The sequence below is a fragment of the Petaurus breviceps genome, unplaced genomic scaffold (assembly GCF_028583685.1).
Source record: "Petaurus breviceps papuanus isolate PSGF00001 unplaced genomic scaffold, PetGlider_PUasm1.0 37, whole genome shotgun sequence".
NCBI lineage: Eukaryota > Metazoa > Chordata > Mammalia > Diprotodontia > Petauridae > Petaurus > Petaurus breviceps.
In genome coordinates this window covers 68,844,147-68,867,336 of record NW_027186296.1, presented here as the reverse complement: position 1 = coordinate 68,867,336, position 23,190 = coordinate 68,844,147, and the positions used below count along the sequence as shown (strand labels likewise).

Sequence of the window (23,190 nt, the reverse complement as noted above, 5' to 3'; positions counted from 1 at the left end):
AAAATAAAATAAAAAGTCTAAACACCTCAGTTTATAGATAAGGAAACTGAGGCCCAGGGAATAGAGTTCTGGATCTAAAGTCTGGAAGGCCTGAGTTCAAATCTGGCCTTCCACACTGCTTGCTGTGTGACTCTAGAGTAGTCATTTAATTTATGGTTGCCTTACTCCCCTCATCTACAAAATGGGGATAGCATCTACCTTCTGGGATGATTTTGAGGATAAAATGAGACAATATTTATAAAGTACTTTGCAAATCTTAAAGTGCTATAATAATGTCTATCATTCTGATTACTACTAATATTGTTATTATTGTTTATTATTATTACATTACTTTAACAAAATTATATTGGTAGTAAGTAGTAAAGCCAGCACTTGAGTGTAGGTCTGCTGGTCCTGGCAGCTGATGGACAACACTGTCTCCATGTCATCATAATGTGCCCTTTGACTTAGCTTCTGTCAGGTCCTAGAAAGGCACACATTTTTGCTGAAAACACAGTGTTCCTTAGCCACTTAACATATAAGGCAAATAGGACAGAGTTCTGGAAAAGTTCAGTTATCAGCTATCTATCCAGGATATCTCAGCAAGACAGGGGGATTATACCACATCTCTGTGTCTCAGTTTCCTTATTTTAGTAATAATATCTAGTGTTTATATACTACCTTAAAGTTGGCAAAGGACTTTACAAATATCTCATTACAGCCTAACAACCACCCTGGGAGCCAGGTGCTATTATTATCTCCATTTTCACAGCCGAGGAAACTGAGGCTCAGAGTAGTTAAGTGACTTTCCCAGGATCACACAAATAGTAAATATCTGAGACAGGATTTGAACTCATGTCTTCTTGACTCTGGATCCAGCACTCTACTCACTGTGTCATTTACGGTCCAGAAGGCCATCAAATGGGGATAATATCTGTAGTATTTACTTCACAGGATTACAGGAGGGCTCAAATGGAATAATATATCTTAAGCACTTATATAGTTTATTTAGACCACTATTTAGTCACGGAACCACCACCAGTCATTTTGACTTATATCCTGCCACAGACCTTCGATGACTCTAGAGAATAGAATGAGGCTGAGGACTTTGTGAAACTGCCTCACTTAAATCCAATTCACCGAAAGTCAAGACATCCCCCTCATGATGTCATTGGTCTTCCTTGAGAATGAAGGAACACCACCACCACCAGGTAAGTTGGGATTACCTTTTTTTTCAGAGAGGCAGTGTGCTGCAGTGAACAGAGTGCTAGATTTGTAGATAAAAGACTTGCTTTAGAATCACAGCTCTGCCACTTACCTATGGGTGTGACCTTGTCAAGTCAATTCAGCTTTTTAGGACTCAATTTCTTCATCTATAAAATGAAAGGATGGGAACAGTTTCCAGTGCTTTTTGTTCTCTGAACCCATTTCATTAACAAAAATTGTATTGTGAGCCCCAAGCATAATTTAATGTACTATTCATAACATTCTATAGTTACTTATCGATTAAAGTGCTATTAAGGAGTTTTTAGAGCAAATCCCTTAGACGATCTTCATGAACCTCCAAGAGTTTTGGGAATCTTCTTAATGGGAATCTCTGAACTAGATGACCTTCCCTCCAACTCTAATCTCATGAGTTCAGTCAGTTGGGTTTCATCCCAACACCTGCCTAAGATTAGCTGTGTTGAAGGAGTTAGAGATTTGAGTGAGGAGGAAGAAAGTTGATGATTGAGAACCATTGTGAAAGTAGGTCAGCCTTGGGGCTAATGGGAAGGGAATTTCCTAGCAGGAGGTAGATGTAAGATAACATGAGGGGACAGGGAACCTGGAAAGAGGCTTCCTTGGAGAAGAGAGGAGACTTCACAAAGAGAGGTGAGAGGTTGTCAATGGCAAACTTCACCTGATTAAAAATCCTCCAAGGACTAGCAGAGGAAGAAGAGGATGGCTTTTTCCTTTTCCTTCTTCCCTGTTGGACTTCAAAATCATATCTTTACAGCTTATCTTGGAATTTCCCTCAGTGCCTGGTGCCTCCTTCTCCTGGAACATCCTACTTGCCCTGCTCACTGCTCTCCACCGAGTATCTTTTTGCAAGCTTCCTGCTACCTTTACCCTTCTCTCATTGGTGAGTTTCTCCTGAAGCCTCCATTCCTGAAGAGAGGGGGCTTCATTCCACTCCCAGCCTTGTTCCTGATCTTTGGACTTTAAAATGTGTAGGTTCCTTCATTCCCTGCCTCCACTTTTCACTTTCCCTTTTTGTGTTGTCGTTTCCAGTTAGAATGTAAGTTCCTTGAAGGCAGACACTTTCTTATTGCTTATATTTGTATCCTTAGCACTTAGCACAGTGTCTGGTATCTAGTAGGTGCTTAATAAATGTTAATTGGTTGATTTCAGGTTCACCATAACACCAAGCTGTCAGGAGACCTAAAGGAAGATCCCTAGCATATTGGGCGAGAGCCTGATGGGAGGGAATGGACAATAGGCACAAAGGAGAGGCAGACAGTGGATACATTTCAGTCTGTACTATTGTAGGGAGTATCTACATAAATGAAATGATAGTACCAGTTGAGAATTTCTCTGGTAAAATGTGGTTTGAGTTCCAAATCAATCAATCAGTCTCTCTCACTCACTCAGACACATAGGTAGATAAGTTGTTGTCCTTTGTTCTCAAAAAGAACCAAAATGGCATCACCATGCTAGAGTCAAGTTTCTTTTTTTTTTATTTTCTTTTTGGAAGGGGGAAGATAGGGCAATTGGGATTAAGTGACTTGCCCAAGGTCACATGGCTAGTTTTTGTGTTAGGTGTCTGAGGCCACATCTGAACTCAGGTCCTCCTGACTCCAGGGCCAGTGCTCTATTCACTGCATGTAATGGGAATGCAAATTTGGAAGATCTTCCCTGCCCCTAGGTTAAAGTGCACCTGAAGCCTGGGGTGGGACGCTTGTTTTTCAGTAGATACTTTTTGATTGGCCAGTGGGTCAATAAGGTTGTTACATTCTCTGAGCCAGGAGAAGGCTATATAAGCCCGGATGTGAGGCTTTGTTTTGGGGCTCACTTTGAGAAGTGTTCTGTGATTTGATCTGTATTCTGGGAAGCTGTTGTCCAGGCCCCCCAGCTTTGAAAAACCCAGATGTGGAAACTCAGATGTTGACTGGGTATGGATGTAATGTTTGGACAGTTTGGAAATCTGTCTACTTGATCTGTTTCTGTCTTGATAATTCTGCCTGTATACTTTGAAGTTCGGGGTGCTGACCTTTTCAACAAGGTAAACGATATATGTCTGACTGATTAAAGTAAGCTTGTTAACCCATTTTGAGTTGCTTTCCTTTATCAAAGCAGATCCAAGAACCTGTGCTAGCAGCCACCCTGGGAATTCTGGGGTGCTTGCTGCTACACTGCACCACCTAGCTGCCCCGAGTCAAGTTTCAATGTGCACTACTGTGGCTGATCAGACCAATATGAGCTCAGAATGCTCTACCATAAGTCAGGCACAAATAGTCCATGTTGACATTTGGGGTGGATTCTCTAGACTGGTACATCCTGCATTTCCTTTGAGTTGTTTCAATTCTGCTTTGCTCATAGAGCACAGCACCTTCTCTGATGTGAGCACTCAGGACTGAGTGGTCCTGTGCCAGTGTTTCCCATGTCACACAATTAATTCCAAAGTTCTCGAGAGAAACTTTGAGAGTGTCTTCATATTGCTTCTTCTGACCACCATGTGAACACTTGCCCTGTGTGAGTTCTTCATAAAATAGTCTTTTTGGCAAGCATTCATTTTGTATTTGATCGTGGCCAACCCGTTGGAGTTGTGCTCTCTGAAGCAGAGTGTGAATGCTTTGCAGGTTAGTTGAGTAAGATCCTCAGTGTCTGGTACCTTATCTTTCCAGGTGATCTTCAGAACCTTCCTAAGACAATTCAAATGGAAGCGATTCAGATTCCTGGCATGGCACTGGTAGACTGTCCAGGTTTCACAGGCATACAACAATGAGGTCAGCACAAAGGCTCAGTAGACCTTCAGTTTGGTAGTCAGTCTAATACCTCTCCTCTCCCACACTTTCCTTCAGAGTCTCCCACACACTGAGCTAGCTCTGGCAATGAGTTGAGTCAACCTCATTGTCAATGTGTACATCCCTGGAAAGTACACTACCAAGGTAAGTGAACTTATTCACAGTATTCAAAACTTCTCCATTTGCTGTAACTGATGGTTCCACGTATGGATGGTGTGGTGGTGGCTGATGAAGCACCTGTGTTTTCTTGGTGTTAATTGTTAGGCCAAAATTAGCACAGGCAACAGATAATTGATCCATATTTTGTTGCATCTCAGCTTCAGAGGCTTCACTGAGTGTACAATCATCTGCAAACTATATATACGTGTGTGTGTGTATGTATATATAACATATGAATGTCAGTATACCATTGTGCTTTAGTAATTGTAACTTTCAATACGTTGCTGGAATCTGATTTTAAAATTCTGATGTGTACAAAATGCTGAATTCCAAAAGCATATGAAGCAATTTCTGTAACTATTTCTAAATCTATTTTTGAGTAATCTTGAGTAATTTACCAGTCCTAACAAAGGTTAGGCAGAAGATTCACATAGTAAACATGTTTTGCAGAAAGCTTATTTGAACAGAGAATAGAAAACAGAATGTGAACATTTTCATTTTAATCACATGTTATCTTTCCTTAAGAAAAACATGCAGATTTTTGAGATCCTTTTTTGTTGTTGTTGCTGTTGGTAGTAGTACCAGCAGTGGTATCTGGCTTCTTCAGCATAAATATAGAAATAGTGTCTAAACAGATGTAGACAACAAATAATTGCAAAGAAAGGAGGAGGGAATAAGAGAAAAGAAACCAGAAAATGACGTATAATTAAAATACTGCTCCCTCCAGTGAAGTGAGGCAAAGCAGACTTCAAAAGGTTCAGAGCAAAGAAATAATTGCATATGCTTTATTCCCGGGAGTACCAAATGGGACCGATGAATTATCAGAATCTCATGATTTCTAGATTTCATTGAAGTATGAAGGCAATGTAAGCTTTAAAAAAAAATGCCCTTTATAGGTTTTACGTAAGATCATGGACCAAAATATTACATTTAATGCTCAAAGACATAGTCCAATGGAAGACTGGTTTCTAAACCTCAAAACAAAGAATCTTTTATCCTTTAATTGTTTCTTTGGTTTCCGAATTCTTTCCCTTACTCAGTAACTCTTGACTGTAGAGTATCATTTAGAGCCTTTTAGTATGCTATTGTCCTTTGTTAATATTGATGCAAAGCTTATCAGATCACCACTACTTGACTATAACTACATTCTCAAAGTGGAATGCAGAACACAATTTGACTTTAAGATCACTTTCTCGGGTCTCTCCTCACTTTCTCTTTGCTTGGACCTTTCTTCCCCCCCAGTGGTGGCAACAACATGGAGGTGGTGGGCAATCAAAATGCTGATTTCTGATTGTTATATGATAAATAGCATTTCTATCCAAGAACCTCTGTGGGAGCTGATGGAAGGAGGCAATAAATCAGAGTGGATGGTGTTTAGGTGAAACTGTTGTACTCGGTCATTTAAAAAGTAGGCAAATGGAGAGAAAAAGAGCATTAATCTTTTTTTCTTCATAGAACTAGGTTTTTGTGCTGGGTTTAAAATGGCATCAAAATAACTGTTTTGTGCCAAAATTAGAGGAAAAAAAGCTGAAAGAAGGAGCTTTGAGATTGCCACAGCAATATAAGAGATGATTAATTACATGAAATATAGTGCTTTTACTTTGACAGAGGCAGGACCAAGGTTTCATCTATTAATTGCATTAAGATGTATGGCTAGATATAACTCAGAATGCTCTAAATGGCTAAACAACCAGGTGGCAGTATAGACTCAAACTGCCCCAGCAAGTGTTTCAAGATGCTTCATCCATATACAGAACTCCCAGGTGGGGAAACTTCCTGTAACAATGTAGTTCATTACCTTCTCTGTAATTTTGTAGTCTTAGAAGATTGCTGAAAGTGCTGGGAGTTTAAGTAACTTGCTCAGGGTCATGTAGTCGATATGTGTGAGAGACAAGACTTCAATCAGCCAGAACCTGGCTCCAAGGTCAACTCTTACCAGTTTTGCTGTGGCTGCCTTTTATCTAAGAGTGGAGATATTACTAACAATAATCCATAATTTATTTGGATCATCCCATTGAGATTACCAGTGATCTTTTTAACAACTTCTTATGATACAAAAAGATTCCTTGCTCTTATGTAGGTTTGAGTACATTTCTTGGGGGGAAAAAAAAAGAAAAATGAAAGCTACAACATTCCAACTCCCAAGTCACTGAGCCTAGCTGTTCCTTGCAAAGTTTATAGTTCCAACTCCCCTTACTCTGTCTTATGTTCCTGGTTCTCACACATACAACTTAAATTACATTTTTAGGAAAGCACTCTCCAGTATCCTCCTTTCAAAGACCAAGGGGAGGACAGAGTCATCTCACCATCCTGCTCCTGAAACAACTGGCACTTGGGCTGTTTCCCAGGTACTTCAGTGTCCTTCTAGGTGAAGCCCTGATGAATACTTAGGCTGCTGGTAGTAGTTGTCCAATCAAAGGGAGAAACTGACATCCCTGTCCTCATTCCACAGCAAACAAAAACTCCCCAGAACTCAGCCTGCTTTGTCTCTTTTCCTATTAAAGTTCATCATTGTCTTTCCAAATTATATTTTCATAGTGAGAAATCATACCATCCTAGGTAAATGCCATTAGTTTAAGTGACTGGTTATTCAATTCTTTGCTTTTATTTAGGGCCTGTAGATGGCAAAGAAATGCAGAGGAAAAGAAAAACCAGGCCAAACTGAGGTTACCTACAGATGCAAAAATTACTGGCTTACAAACAAATCCATTTGTAACACATAGGCCTCTATGATTCAAATGAAAATAGAAATTCAACAGATAGTTATTTAAAACATTCTTTAAGTTCTGGAGAGGGACAGTTTAAAAAGGACATAATTTCTACCTTCATGGTGTTTATAGTCTATTAGGGAGATGATACATACACATAACTAGAAAAAATAATACATGAAAAGTTCATCAGAGAAGTACAAACCCGAGGTGGGGTGGGAGAAAGAGGAGGGCTTGGTGAAAGGGGAAGAAAGCCATTACCAATGGGAGAAAAGTTTTCTAGGGGAGGTAGTGTTTGAAATGAGGCTTTCAAGGATATAAAGGAGTTCAATAAGCAGAGATGACATTCCAGGCAAAGATACAGATGCAGTAAAGTTCATGCAAGGGGCAGGGAAGAATTCAGTTTGACTAGATTTTAAAGTGCACAGAGAGGAACATACTGATGAATTTGGAAAGGTAGAGTAGAGTGGTACCCTGAATTCAGTGCAAAAGAGTTTTGACTTTTATTGGGTATGTGTTAAGGAATCATTGAAGGATTTTTGAGCAAAAGGATGATTTGACCAATCAAAGCCTGGCAGCAATGGGAACAATAAATTAAGATGGGGAAGAGAATGGAGGAAGTGAGACCTGTTAGGACATTACTGTCCCATTCCATATCGATGGTAATGGTGGCCTTGGTTAGACTTGTGGCAGCAAGGAGGGAATAGATAGGAGAGAAATCGTGGAGGCAGAAATGATAGCACTTGTTGACTTATTGACTATTAGAGGTGAGGGAGGGAAAAGAGTCAAAGAGAACTCTGAGAATCCAAAGTTCTGCTTTATGGTTTATTGTTCTCCTGAATGAATGATCTAGAAATGGATGATGGGCTGCAAATTGAATATATATTTTTTAAAAGAAAATTTTCTTTGCATGTTTTTCTACAAACAAGATGCTACCAAATCCCCAAGAAAATATGAGCTGTAACTCATATAAGATCAGAGCTATAACTAGCTTTTTTTGAGCTTAGGGCAAGTACCACACACTGCATCCTGGGCCAGAAGGATGAAGCAGGCCCTCACTTTAGCTAAAATGGGGGGATGGGTATCACTTCATGATGGGAATATAGAGATAGAGACTCTAGGACAGTAGCACAAACACAGATGTGGGAGGTTGGGAGAGCTAGGCAGAGGAGGAGATTATCCTAACCTTCCATTTGGTAGCTTCCTATTTTAAGTAATTATACTTGTTATTGTTGTTACAACAACAACAACAACAACAACAACTATACTTTTTTAAAAGCAGTTGGGGTTAAGTAACTTGCTCAAGGTTACATGGGCAGTTATTTCTGGGTTTGGTGCTAAGTATCAGAGTCCGGATTTGATCCCAGGTCATCCCGACTCTGGGGCCGGTGCTCTTACTCACTGTGCTACCTGGCTGCCCAACAACAATAATACTTGATAATTAGTTTATAAACCCTGTTTCTCCTCCCCTTCCCCACCCCTCCCAAGGTCTGAAGGACTTCAAGTGCTATTAATATCTTAGAAATTTGATGCCCTAGGGCAAAGCCTCAATGTCCTCACCCTGGTTACATTCATATCATGAGAATCAGGAGATCATGAAAATCCTTTTAATCACCACATTGATTTTTCTTGAGGAGGGAATCAATAATGAAATAAGAACATTATTGATAAGATTTGAGAGCCAGTTGAATCAAAATAGCAAAAATGGTGGGGAATTCTAAAATGTACCATTTTAAAAGAATGCAGTTATTCTTTTTGTGTGAAATATCTGGCACCAAGGGTTACAATGACAAAAATTGAATGCTAGGACCTTTCTTGATATTATAGAACCAATTACTAAATCTTAAAATAGTCTTAAAGGATGTAAATTCTAAGCATAATATCTGTCCCATAAACTACTTGTCAAATGAACATTTAAAATAGTTTAATTGCTGAACAAGATCTAAGCAGAAATAATTTCTAAAATTAACAAAACTAAATGTTTTAAGCATTATTTTAATTGCAATTTTTATCCATTATGTTAATTTATTTGGAACATATAAAAGTATGTCAGTATGAGGCAGCTAGATGGCACAGTGAATAGAGCACCAGTGCTGGAGTCAGGAAGTCCTGAGTTCAAATGTGACTTCAGACACTTAACACTTACTAGCCGTGTGACCTTGGGCAAGTCACTTAACCCCAATTGCCCTGCCTTCCACCCTCCAAAAAAAAGTATATCAGTCATACCAATGGAAGATTGCTTTTTATATATTTATTTATTTTAAAGCAATTGGGGTTAAATAACTTGCCCAAGGTTACATGGCCAGTTTTTTTGTATGGGTGTTAAGTATCTGAGGCCGGAATAGATCCCAGGTCCTCCTGACTCTGGGGCCTGCCCTCTTACTTGGAAGATTTCTATAAAAAAGAGTTTTATAGTGTTGTAGAACTACAGAGTTGGAGGAGAATATAGATGTCATCTAGTCCAACCAATACCAGGTCAGAAATTCCATCCCCAACATCCCATGTGTCTTTTGAAGATGAGATTCTCTACATGCAATGAGGCTAATCCTAGGACAACAGACACATAATTCATTGCTTTACTGACATTGAATATTTTTCCAGCTTGACAGGACTTTCCAGAGCTTATGTATAAGATTGTAATAGCAGATTAGATTTTAGTGAATGAAAAGTTTGGTAAATTGAATTGTAAAATACTTTTGTTCTACCTTTGCTGGCAGATATATTGTATAATTTGCATCTAGATGTAAATTCCATGAAACTATACAGATTTTTTTAGATATGACTAGGAAACTCACTCTATGTATAATCTTGGAGTAGTAAGAACCCAATGGGATGTCTAATTAATTGTCATAATTGTTTAATCTTTTAGTGATTTAAGCAGTCGTGAGACAAAGAATTAATGGAAATGAGGAATTGAGCTTTCAGTCTATCAAAATTTATCTCTCCCACCCATTAACTCTTTACCTTTTGCCTTCAAACATGTACAGATACCTTTTATCTTGAAAAAGCCTTCATTTCAAACTGTTGTCCCTTTTACCTACCATTGGCAAAGCAAACTTCACAACATCCTGAGGCTTCAGGATGCAAATACCCAACAGGAAGAAAACACCCTTATTTGTGCCTGATGAAAGCTGCATATCACTTCATCATAACCATCACAATCAACACATTAGCTATTGATGCACAGAAACAGAAAGAGAAGAAATAGCAAAAGAAGAATAGTGTTGGAGATCATGTAACTATAGTGTATATTCCTCAGCTAATACCCCTATGGGAGGGCATTAGTATTAGTCTTTAAGAAGGAATGCCAGAGATGCCTCTTATGCTGGTGATCTGATCTAACTTTATCAGTTTTACTTAGAGGGGTTACTGTAGTTCAGGAACTCAATCAGATTTTTTTTTTTAGTGTGGTTGTTTATATGAACTAGGAAATTCTTTTCTACTATCTGGGAACACTCCCTCTATGGATTGGTTGTGTGAATTTGCACACTTCTCTATGGGTCAGATGATTCAGGATTAGAAAATGTGCCCAATGTTTGCATTCATAGGTCAGCAAAGACACATAGGAAGACTATCTATTGGCTTGTGATATCCTTGAACTGTACATAAAACAGGGAATTGACCAGATTTGATCAGACAGAAGAGGTTAATAATGAAACCAAGAAAGAATTAAGTTTGCTAGCTATCTTTACTAGGAGGTCTGGAAGATATATGGGAAATATATAGATATAGATAGATATGGGAGGCAGTAACCAAGTGATGATCAAGCATCTTCACATCTGAGAATTGGAGCCTATTTAAAACTTAGATTGATACCAAGATGAGATGATCAGTAAATAAAAGGGGTAAGCCTGAACTGAAGGAAACCTTCAAGAGTTCAAAGATGAGTTGCTTCTGAAATTGGTTGTTGCATGATGAAATTAAACTATTTGTGAACTTGTTTAGATTAGGTAAGCTGTTGCCACCTCTTCCTTCCACCTGGATGCCCACAGTATTTTTAGCTTTTCTCAACCACCAGGGAAAAGAGAGAGAGTTCATCCATTTGACCTTTTCAAATTCACGTATGTCATTATTGGTTTTACTTCAGCAACAGATAAGATTATGTCCCTTATGAAACACATTCAAAAGATGTGAATACTATAAAAACAAAAAAAGTGACCTCTCCTACCCACTGTATCAGTTATAAATAAAATCATTGTTTATATGCAGCTACAATTCAGTGATATGGTTACTAGCAATGTTACTTCAACATACACAGAACCATAATTACATTTTGCTGCCTCTGAGAATTCAGGGGTATTGAGGCTTTTAAAAAAAGTTTTATTGATGTCTTCTATTATTATATTTCAGTAATTTCTGAAAATACCCTACTCCTACCTTAAATCAAATCCTTTCATGTAACAAAGAAAAACAATCAAGTAAAAATATTTGCGGGCAATGAGAGGGTCTGAAAATGTTAACAACATGCTTCCACCTAATATCCTCATTTTCTTTGAGAGCACAGAGATATATGTTACCACTTATTCTTCTAGACCATCATTGGTCTTTCAATTGCTCAGAATTTAACTTCTTTTCTAATGATTTTCTCATTTACATTGTGGTAGTCATTGTGGATATTGGTTTTTTGGTTCTGCTTATTTCACTCTGTACATGTTCATAGAAATGATCATGAGTTTCTGAATTCCTCCACCTATTAGAATCCCTGACTTCAGGATGATTTAAAAGGAAAATGACAATTCTGGGAGGGATTGCATGAAGATAGACATATTGGTGTACTGGACCAATATTGGTGGAGCTGAGACTTGGTCTAGTCATTATGGAAAGCTGTTTGGGACTATGCTAAAAATGTCATTAAATTGATCATACTTTTTGACCCCATTCTATCATTTCTAGGCTCATGCCACATAGAGATCAAGGAAAGTGGGAAAAAATATACAAAAAACTTAGCTCTTTTTTGATGTAACGGAGAACTGGAAATAAAAGTTATCAACCACTTGGGGGGTGGCTGAACAAATTATCCTGCTATAAGAAACGTCAAAAGGGGATGGTTTCAGAGAAACTTGGGAAGACCTGTTTGAGCTAGTATAAAGCGAATATAACCAAGAGAATAGCTTTATATAACAACACTGAAAAAAAAAAATCAACTTTGAAAGACTTAAGAACTAATCTACACAATGACCAACTAGTACTCCAGAGAACTGATGTTGAATTAGTATACATATATAAAATGCTTTGTAAACCTTAAATGTTATCTAAATGCTAGTGATGATGATGATAATATAATTCATGTCTAGAAAGAAGGGTGATGGTACTCAAGGTACAAAAGGAGGTATACATTTTTGGGCCTAGTAAATGTGTGGGATTGGTTAGCTTAACCATGATTATTTGTTACAAGGATTTTGTTTTTATTTTTTATTTGGTGGAGGGGACTTTGGAAGAGAGGGGAACTGAAATAATGTTGCCAAGAAAAAGAAGAAAGAAAAGAGGTTCATTAGAGCATTATTTTTATTTTTATTTTTTGCCTTTTTTTTTTGGAGGGGGGAAGGCAGGGCAATTGGGGTTAAGTGACTTGCCCAAAGTCACAGGGCTAGTAAGTGTTAAGTGTCTGAGACAGAATTTGAACTCAGGTCCTCTTGACTCCACGGCTGGTGCTCTATTCACTGTGCCACCTAGCCGTCCCTAAAGCATGATTTTTAAATGCGCAAAATAGAATAAAAGAAAATACAGAAGGACACTCAAATAAATGGGACAGCTTTGAAAGCAATATGTTAAATTTACTATATCCTCCCCAAAAAGCAAATGGTTTATAATAGAGATTTTTCAGTTTCACATATAGTTCTTTTTCTTTCCCACTTTGTTTATGGAAGTGTTTTCTTTTTGTGGTGTTTGCTAATATCAGAATAGATATTTTTTAAAAGATACCCTGGCTTTTTTGAAGTTCTTAGTTTACTTGTCACTTCATATAGGAGGCCATTACTGGTTTACCCAGGTGCTAGCATTTTCCCCTTGAAGGTTAACTTCCATCTACACTGTGTGTTTCTTGTATAACTGTAATAGTAATGTAATTTAAAGATCCCCCTGTATTGGCTTGGTTTTTGGTTTGATTGTGTTAAAACCCAGAGCTTGTGAATCCCACTTGTGGGATGGACTTGTTGATGTGAAAAGAGAGTGCTGAACTGGGAGGAGCTGATGAAGTAAATTTAGAGAGACACAAGAAAAGAGAGAGGCAGAAGAACTTTTAGGAAGAAGCATCTTGGAGGCAGAGAGAGACTGAGAGGATTGCTGAGGGCCACTTTGAATTGCCCAGGACTTTTGAGAGCTGCTACCCAGAGCTGCCAAGGACTGAGGAGACATGGCTATTATGCTGTACTTTGTCTGTCTGTTTTGATGTTGTTTTGCCAGATTTGTCCACTGGTGAAAGACAGTTCTGTTGTTGCAGAGGATCTAGAACCTTGCTGTTGGTTCAGAGCTCCTGAGACTGTTCTGCAGACAGAGAGTGAATTCTGTCCACTGGTGAAGGACAGTCCTGTTGTTGCAGAGGACCCGGAAACTTGCTGTTGGTTCAGAAGCCCTGAAGAAGGATTTTCTTGTTGTATGTTTACAGAAATCCTGGAAGGGGGTTTTGCTAATGTTTTCAGGGGTCCTAGGACTGTTCTGCAGACAGAGAATGAATTAATGAAGACACTGGCAATGTATCTTGTGGCCTTGCTAAGCTTTGTCTCTCCAGGAACAAAGATTGCTGAGAACTTGCCATGTTTCAAGATGAAGAAAAGACCTACATTTGGGTATTAAATGCTGTGCTTAAGCTTGTTGTAACTCTGGGGTAGATTCAATTGTGATCCAGGGGTGGGGAACTTTTGACCTTTTTATGCTCTGTGATTGAACAAATGAATGTACTTTACTTATGATTGGAAACTAATCTCCATTTGAGAACAGGGGCTTTGTGATGGACTAAATGAATATACAGCCTAGGGGTGGAGTAGTATTTAGAAGAGGGACTTTGTGATTGATTAAATGAATGTAATGTTCAGGGGTGGGGTAGTACTTGATTAAATCACACTTGGTAAATGCTGTATTTTGAATTATGCTATATTTTGATTCTGTCTGTTTTTAATTTGTTACTGAATAAAATGGAGAGCACCTATGCTGGTATTTTTGAACCTTGGGAAGTTGCCTTTGCTTGGCATTACAATAACCACCCCTTGGGAATAAATGATGGAGGGGCTCTCCCTCTACCACTCAACCACTTCAGATGAAGCACAGATAACTTCTGAATGTTTCTTGTGGGCTATGATAGCTTTTAGATTAGATACTGAGTTGGAACTCTAGGGATATGCTAAAGGGACATTGTTCCTCAGACTTTTCTTCTTCCTACTAAACTCAAAATATAAGGGTGAATTCTCTAAACTTTGGATATTGAGTAGGGGATATTCTTCTACCCATTGGCCTCAAGTTCTCCTACCTGTGTCTAGGATGGTACTACCTACTGTGAACAGATTATGATGATAAAATAGCACTGATGCATGCAAGAAGAAGCACTTGAATGTAAATAGAAACCAGACCACATCAAATAGAATTCTGCTTCCTGCTTGTATATATATATATTTTTTTTTTTTTTGGTCCATTCCTTTTAATAGATGAACTTGACCACAGACTGCTTAGGGCAATTCCAGATTAGAACTAGGGCCTGTCCAGGCTACCTGAGTCTGCCCTGCAAAGGCTGTCTCTAACTCTGGACTGACTCTGATGTCCCTCCTAGATTTCAACCATTCTAAGGAGAAGTAGAATGAGTCAAATAACTATTAAGGTTGATTGATGACGGGATATGCAAAAATATTACTAACTTTTTTTTTCTAAATTGTGAGTAGGTGGCCAAGCTATGAGTAACCAACTATAATGAATAAACATGCCTGAACAGAGCTTATTGTTGTAAAAAGAAAAAAAGGAAGAATGATAATATCAATATGACACATTTAAAGAAATGTGCATTTGTTTGTGTGATGTGATGCATGGCAATTAGGCATAAATGGTGAGCAGTTCCTGCTAATTACTGTAATAATACTGTCATTCCTAAATAAGTTTAGGAGGGGGTAAGGGTGAGGCAGAGCAGAAGTTTCGCTGAGGCCTCCATGATGATCCCCATATCTTTGTGTTATGTAAATAAACAATTGTATAAAACAAAGAGAATAAATGCTGGCAGCTGAGGGGACCAGGAAAGGCTTCAAATAGAAAGCAGTACTTGAAGAGAGGGATTCTATGAGGTGGAGGGGAGGAGTCCAGTCTAGGAATGGAGGGCAGGCAGTGCCCAGAGATGGGAGTGTGGGAAGACAGAGAGAAGGCCAGTTTGGCTGGTCACAGATTATTCAGGGTAGAAGTACTACCCAATGAGCCTGGAAAGATAGGCTGGAAGGGATTTGACAGCTAAGTGGAAGAGTTTATACTTAATTTTAGAGATGATAAGGGCCCCCTGGATTTCTTTGAGTTTGGGAGTGACATGATCAGATCTCACCTAAAAAAAGGGCAACAAAGGTAGCAGGAGGTGTGATGGACTTGAATGGAAGCACTCTTGAAGCAGAGAGAACAATTAGGAGACCACTGCAAAAATCTAGAGAAGAGGCATTGGGAACCTGAACTAAAGGGTTAGATGAAAGAGATATATCTGTCTGAGGCAGAATTTGAACTCAGATCTTCCCAGCTCCAAGCTCAGTGCTCTGTTATGTCCCCCTGTTTGCTTCTAGGCACGTATGGAACATGTGTGGCCAGGGAACAGGGCACATATGTAAAATACACACAAGGCCAGAGAACATAAGAGGCCAGTGAACATGCACATTGAGGACAATTCATTCTCCTAAGGCAGGCTTTGACTCCTGATGCTGTTTCTCAGTCATCTACAAAGCCTTTTGTCATCTCTTTTGAAGTTACTGAGTTGTAAACGGTGCTCTCCACTGAGCTTTAGTTCTATGCTGAGGATCAGGGGTGGTGGGGGGTGTCTAGGTTGATGTGCAGGTTGTTGCTGTCTTGGGCAATGACCTGCTCTCTGTTGCCATCTGCTGGTTTTCAGCTGCATTGTTGACTTCCCTCATTAGTAGAAGGGTCTTTTCCTAAATCATAGCTTCCTATAGAAGGCGGGATTTTAGTTGGGACATGAAGGAAGACAGTAAATGGAGATGAAGAAGGAGCACTGTAGTTGAAAGTTTTCTTCTGTTTGCTCATATAACCAGGCCCTCTCCATTGGGGCTTTATTCCAAGGCCAAAGTTCCCTCCATTCCCTTTCCCCCACCCTCTTCCTTTGTCTCTTGCCTCCTGCCTCTTATACTCTTGGATGGGGTAGGCAGGCCCTGCCTTATTCTGTCCAGCAATCTGGATGCTGCTGTTACTGCCCTGCCACAGTTCTGAATGGGATGGCTTAGAGCAGGCTTCACCATCTGCTTCAATCCTTGGCTTCTGCCTCTGTCTTCTGATGACCAAAATACATACTGACCTTGATCCCATCCTATTTCCCTTCACCCTGCAAGATCACTATCTGGGTGTTCTGTCCCCTGATGTATACCTCATAAGCCCAAAACAGATGTTTAGAGATTGTACTGGTCTCAGAACTCCTAGAAGATTCCTGGTTCAGGCTGCCTGGGCAACCATCCACCTGGAGCTGGACTTATCTCCTGTTATGGTTCTGATAGGAGCTCTGGCTTAAGGTGCCCCTGGAAGGTCCCAAGGAGTAATGCCCAAATCCCCATCTTCCTTCACAGTGACTTTCCAGGGGCAGGCTCTAGCCCCTCCTGCAGCTCTGACAGGTCAGATCTGAGATCTCATTGGCTTATAGTCCATTTTCTAGAGATCAGATTGATTCTTACTCCCTCTTACATGTCCCTATTTAGAGTTCCCATAGATTTTTTGACTGTATAGTCCTGGACTACATGGAGGAGGTTACTATTATTTTCCTTTGGCATTCATTAATAATGGGTTTGTTTGTTTGTTTTCTGGTGCCCTTTTTCAGTTCTTTCTGTATTATCAAGGGAGCTGGTCTGGCTAGGACTTTTTATGTTATCATCTTAACCACCAAGCTATTCTTCCCAGTACTTAGAACCTTCTAATATGCAAATTGTTCTCCTTCATTAGACCTTCCTGGCTATCTTAGACTGCTTTTCTGCTCTCAATTAATGGTAAGTATGTTATTGTTGCCCTCATCATCACCCTGGACTCTGTCATCTTATCACACCGTATTCCTGGTGCAAGATAAATCTGAAGGCCTGACTTCTCCATTTTTATGCTACAGGAAACTTAAGAACTGTGCCCTATCGGATCAATAGAAAAATCGTAATATTTAATTTCAACCAGATTCTGAATGTTGCCGATTTTTCCAATGTACTTCCCACAATGGTGAACCTTCTATCTTCATGCTCCCAATTCAACCCCATTCCCATTTTAAACTACTGGTGTCTCCACTGACTCTATGAGAAGATTTAAGGTACTTACTACTAGCTCCTTCACACACCTTCCTTTTCATCTTAACATATCTGTATTTACATTTATAGAAAGGGCAGTGATTTTGTGGCTGACAGAAAAGTAAGACAAAAGTTGCCAGTCTCACATAAGCCCTTTAACTATTGCAATATGAAGCATTGTAATATGAAGATTTTCATCAATTTCAAGGGATATGTTGGAGGTTGAAACAAGTTAAAAAGAATTTTATCACTTCGACTCAAATAGCGATTTGAGTTTTAGGCAATTTAGGCAATAACAAAGAAGTTACAAAGACAGACTTGATGCACAAGTGCTTCTCTGGATGACTGGTGGGAATCACAAAAGAGCTAAAAACAGCTCTGATTTAAAAGAACTGATAGATACCTTCTCCTATGAAGAAGAAGCTGCATACTGAAGTAAAAGACTAGTGTATGTCTACAGAAAATGTCAGAAGACTCACACAGATTGAGCACTGCAGTAGGGAAAATAGCCTAACAATAAATACAAGCATCCCATACTCCTTAGCTTGGTGATATCATCAGACTGGCATATAGCCTTAGCAGTATCACAGGTAGAGAAGTATTCCTGCAGGGACATTGCCCTAGGCGTGTGAATTCCTTGACCACATGTTTTCCTTATATGTCTTCCCTCTTCCAAATGTGCTCCTTGGCCATATATGTTTCCCCATACCTTTATCCTCTCCTATCATTAGTGCAGTAACCTGTGGGAGAAAATACCTTATGTGAGTGTGGGAGGAGAGATCTTCCTTATCATTTATTTTGTTTTGCTGCCTAATTAAATATCTTTGGGAATAATGTATCTTATGACTGATCTGGTAAAGAACACTACTAAAGGGCTCACAAGGTATTGTTTTGAGATGATGTTGAGCCAAAGTATACCTTGAATCTAAAGTAGCTAGAAGAGGGGGAGGAGTGTGGGGTGATTGTCATGATTGAACTGGCCTCCTTTCCTCTAATACCGTGTTTCCCCGATAATAAGACACTGTCTTATTATATTTTTGGACAGAAAAACACCAGAGGGCTTATTTTCAGGGGAGGGCTTATTTTAATGAACATTGACAGCAATTTTAATAAACAGGTAAATGTGAACAAAAAATGTACCTTTATTCAATAATGAATTCAATAAAGAACAGGATGACACGCTCACTGCTGCAGCTCTGATTGGATGCAGCTCGGAGCACGGCGTGTGTTTCATGGGGGGGGGGGGGACGGGGACGGTGCATACAGAGGGTACCGTAATGTAGTGTGTAGCTCAGGGGATCACCTTCACTACAGCAGCAATCTCAATAGGGCTTATTTTCGGGGGAGGGCTTATTTTAGAGGAATCTTACACAGTAAGGGGAGGGCTTATTTTCGGGATAGGTCTTATTATCGGGGAAACACGGTATTAGGGGAAGAAATCCCTTTTTTATCTACAGCTAACCCCTATACCTGTGTCCTTGATCCCATTCTTCTAGACTCTTCAGAAACCCTGCTTCTAAGCAGCCCAAGCATCTATAGAATCCCCAACCTCTCCCTGTTTTGATGCTTTCTTATCTTATAATATTCAAAAGTTGGGGCAGCTAAGTGGTGCAGTGAGTAAAGAGTCAGGAGGACCTGAGTTTGGTTCCAGCCTCAGACACTTACCATACCCATACCAAAAAAAAAAAAAAAACTAGCCATGTAACCTTGGGCAAGTTACTTAACCCCAACTGCCCTCCAAAAGGAAAAAAAAATATTCAAAGTTTTTCCCATCTAGAAAAAACAAAAACAATGGTATTGACTTTGCTAAATGAATGTAGTTGAAGATGACTAAGGTGTGTGCGTTTATGGTCACAAGTATATGTGCACACAGAACTGGAAAATAAATGGGGGTAAATTCAAATTGGTGGGATAAATAAAATATTTTCAGTGTGATATTCCCATTCTACAACACATAGATCACTTTTGCTAGTCAGGCAAATCTATAGAAAGAAATGTGTGTGCTTATAGATTTAGGGAGAACTAATATTTTCTTGCCCTATGTAGGTATGGAATGGCTTTGTAGATGGCTATTCCACTGTCATACTGTGCTAGGTGCATAGAAACCAGATAACTTTTTTTTTAATCAGGAGTAGAGCAAGCCTCCTACCATTTGCTTTGACACTTTCCATAGCCTTGTGTAGGTCTCCAGCTGAAAGATAGAAGATGGTGGGGGGGGGGGGGTTAGAGGGAAGAATGTTCCTTTTTTTTCTGCCCAAAGAGAACATGCACTCCTTTGTACCAACAAACAAATGGAAAAGGAGAATTGAACAAAAAAAATTAAACTATTTACAAACTTTCTATGATTTCATTCTCCCTACTAGAAGTTCTCCTTTTTGGAAATTATAGTAATGAATCTTAGAAAAGAATGGCCACCACTCATTGTAGCAGTAAACATCTTGTTTGTGTCTGGAGAAAATGGGTTTTTCTTAAGGCCTCTATTTGTTTCTCGTCTTGGAACTGGTGGAGTCAGGAAATAGCTCTGGGGCTGGTCAGTTTTTGAAAGCAAGGTGCTTGTGGTACTCATGGTTTGGCCTGCATGCTTGTCCCTGATGCACTTACTCAGCCTACAAAGCAATTTTTAGCACACCCTTCCAGTTTGGGCATATTCTCACATGTACACATACTATATTAATATTGTCCTGTACATTATAAAACAATCAATCAATAGATTATAAACATTTATTAAGTACCTACTATGTTCCAGGTACTTCATTAAGTTCTGGGGATGAAAAGAAAGTCTAAAGATAGTCCCTGCTTTCAAGAAACTCATAATCTAATGGGGTCTAATGACTTACTGAGTGACTTACTGGTGAGATAAAGGTGAAATAATGTTTTAAAATAATTTAAACTTTATTAATAAGCTAAAGTTTTTTTGCTTTAATAGATATTCTAATATTTTTGTGGGAGCAATTTGATTGAATGTGCTTTATTATTTTTGAAAAAATGTATATATTCTGGGAACAGGGAACACTAGTAATAAGTTTCTTTTTAATTAATTAATTTAAATAATTAGATCAATGGAGCTAGTTAATCAGATAAATTCCTTTATAAAGTGACTTTTAAATTGAGAGATTCTAAATATAGTAACAATAATAACAGTTAACATTTATATGGTACTTTAAGGTTTTCAAAGTGCTTTACAAACATCTCATTTTATCTTCAAAACAATCTTAGAAAATGGTTGCTATTATTATCCCCATTTTATAGCTGAGGAAACTGAGACAGACAGTGGTTAAGTAATTTGGCCAAGGGCACAGAGCTAGTAAGTGTTTGAGGTGAAATTTGAATTTAAGTCTTTAAATATCAGGTCACAACAGTAAGTAAACATAATGTTTTTATAGCAGGACAAATACTTCTCTGTATGTATTCATAATAAATGATGCAAAACAAACCAAAATTAATAGTCTCTGTTTTCAGTTTAGCAGAGAGTTTTGAATATAAATCCATTCCATTTTCTTTATGTGATTCTGCTTAATGGGGGACATCATGCCTTAATTTCTTTTCAGTTTTGGCTATTTTATGAGTGCTAACAGAAGGCTAGTTTGGCTAGACTAGAGAGTGTAGGAAGGGGAGGAATGTGTAATAAGGTTGGAAGGATAGGTTGGGTTATGAAAGGCTTTAAATGCCCAATAGAGGTTTTATATTTGATCTTAAAGGCCACAGAGAATGACTGCAGTTTATTGAGTAGGCAAGTGATATGCTCAGACCTGAACTTCAGGAGGATAACTTTAGTAGGTGTGCAGATGACAGTTTGGAGTGAGGAGAGACTTGAGACAGTCTCTGGGAGGTAACTGCAATAGTTTAGACAAGAAGTGGTGAGAGCACGTCCACTTGTGGGGGGAAGGGGGGAGGGGGGAGGGCCTTGGGGGGCCAGTCGGGAGCCGCTCTGGAGTTTGGGCTGGGAAAACAGGGAGCGTGGGGCCCGCTTGCTAGGGCCGCAGGTGAGGACTGGCTGCCTCTGATGGGGTCGAGCATAGACCTGACCAAGGTACCAGCAATTCAACAGAAAAGGACTGTTGCAACCAGTTTGTGGTACATACTGTACAGTTTCTCAACCAGTTTTCTACAGTTTGTGAAGAGAAACTGTCAGCTCTTTCTCTTTGGATCCAACAAAGAAACAACTCTTAATATTTTGGATGCAAAGCTATCATCTATTCCCTGTCTAGAAGATGTTAAATTTGAAATATCCACTGCAAATGTTAATGGTGTTACAAATGGTCCTGAAGCCCCCACAGGTCAACCTCAATCTGTCTCCTCAATCTGAGCAGAAGAGTATACAAGACACTGAACCACAGAAATGTGAAGCAGCCACAAAACATAACTATAGCCAAGGATCCAAGATATGCCAGATATCTCAAAATGGTTCAAGTGGGTGTTCCTGTGATGGCAATAAGAAACAAAATGATATCTGAAGAGGGGTGGCTAGGTAGCGCAGTGAATAGAGCACTGGCCCTGGAGTTAGGAGGACCTGAGTTCAAATCCGGCCTCAGATACTTAACACAAAAACTAGCTGTGTGACCTTGGGCAAGTCACTTAACCCCAATTGCCCTCCAGGAAAAAAAAAAGATATCTGAAGGACTAGACCCAGATCTTCTTGAGAGGTCAGATGCCCCAGTGCCTGATGGGGAAGGTGAATCAGATGCCAAAGAGAGTTCAGATAGGGAATCTTCTTTTAGTGACTGAGCTCCACGTTGACCATATAGAATTCATGTATCTTTATAATCTATACATGCACAGAAGGAGGGATGTTTTGGCAGCTTATATGCATTAGACCTGAGGTGAAATTCATTTCTTTTGTTTTGGAGGGTGACAACTTTCAGAGATCACGTCTCTTCCAAAACATTTACTAAGCCTAAGATTTTTCAGCGTTTCATAATGGCTTCTAATCACAAGTTGAAAAACATTATCTAGGAATTATCTCAATTTGTGAAAGTTTTCTATAATGACTAACTTGAATTTTGTCTAACTCATAAAGGAATTAATAACGGGAAAAAAAAGCGGTGAGGGCCTGAACTAATCTCAAGTGGTCACATAAATAAAGAGAAGCGGAGGGGACAGATTAGAGAGATGTTAGTGAGATAGAAGTGACAAGCCTTGCTTTTGGATGTGTGGGTGAGTGAAAGTGAGAAGTTGAGATTGACACCAGGGTTGTAAACATGAGTAACTTCAAGGATGATGGTGCCTTTTGTAGAAAGAAGGAAGTTCAGAAATGTGGAGGATTCTGGGGAAAAGATGACATGAGTAGCTTTGTAAGGAATATCTCCACTCATTCATGCTGGCTTTTCCTGTGAGACTCTCATATGTAACAAAATCAAAAAATAAAAAAATGGGGGGAAGATCTTATGTACTGGTCATTACCTCAGAACTCAAAGCCTGCCCAGGGGCAGGTTTATGGAAACCTTGAGGCAACCTAGGAGACCAGAGATCAGTGTTGGTGGGTGGAATTTTCTTGTTTTTGTTGGCTGCTCCTGAAAGCAGCCAAATTGAGATTATGTCCTGAAACGTGATGCTTGTCATAGAATGTGGATGGGTTGGGAACATGTACAATGTTGGGTATCGTGTGGGGAGTGTTGAGTGATAATGAGTGAAGGGTAGGTATGGTTATATTGGAGACAAGCTCCACTATTAGCTATTGAAAGGATGATGGGATGTAACCTATCATCTCATTGGTCACATACCATTGAGGTCATGCTATACCCCACTTTATTGGACCAGGCTTTACTTTGGAGCAACCTCACTAACTTGTATTGACTGGCAGAGTTGTAAGGACGGTAGGGAAATGGGAGCTTTGCTACATCTAGAGGAACACATTTCCTACCTATAGTGGACCCTGTACACCACAACTACCTCTGACCG

At 39.3% G+C, this 23,190-nt stretch overlaps 1 pseudogene; it reads left to right on the top strand.

Annotated features, from left to right (window-relative positions):
- Positions 1-1,144: 1,144 nt before the first annotated feature.
- On the top strand, positions 1,145-22,102 carry LOC138168343 (WASH complex subunit 3-like; annotated as a pseudogene).
- Positions 22,103-23,190: the final 1,088 nt, after the last annotated feature.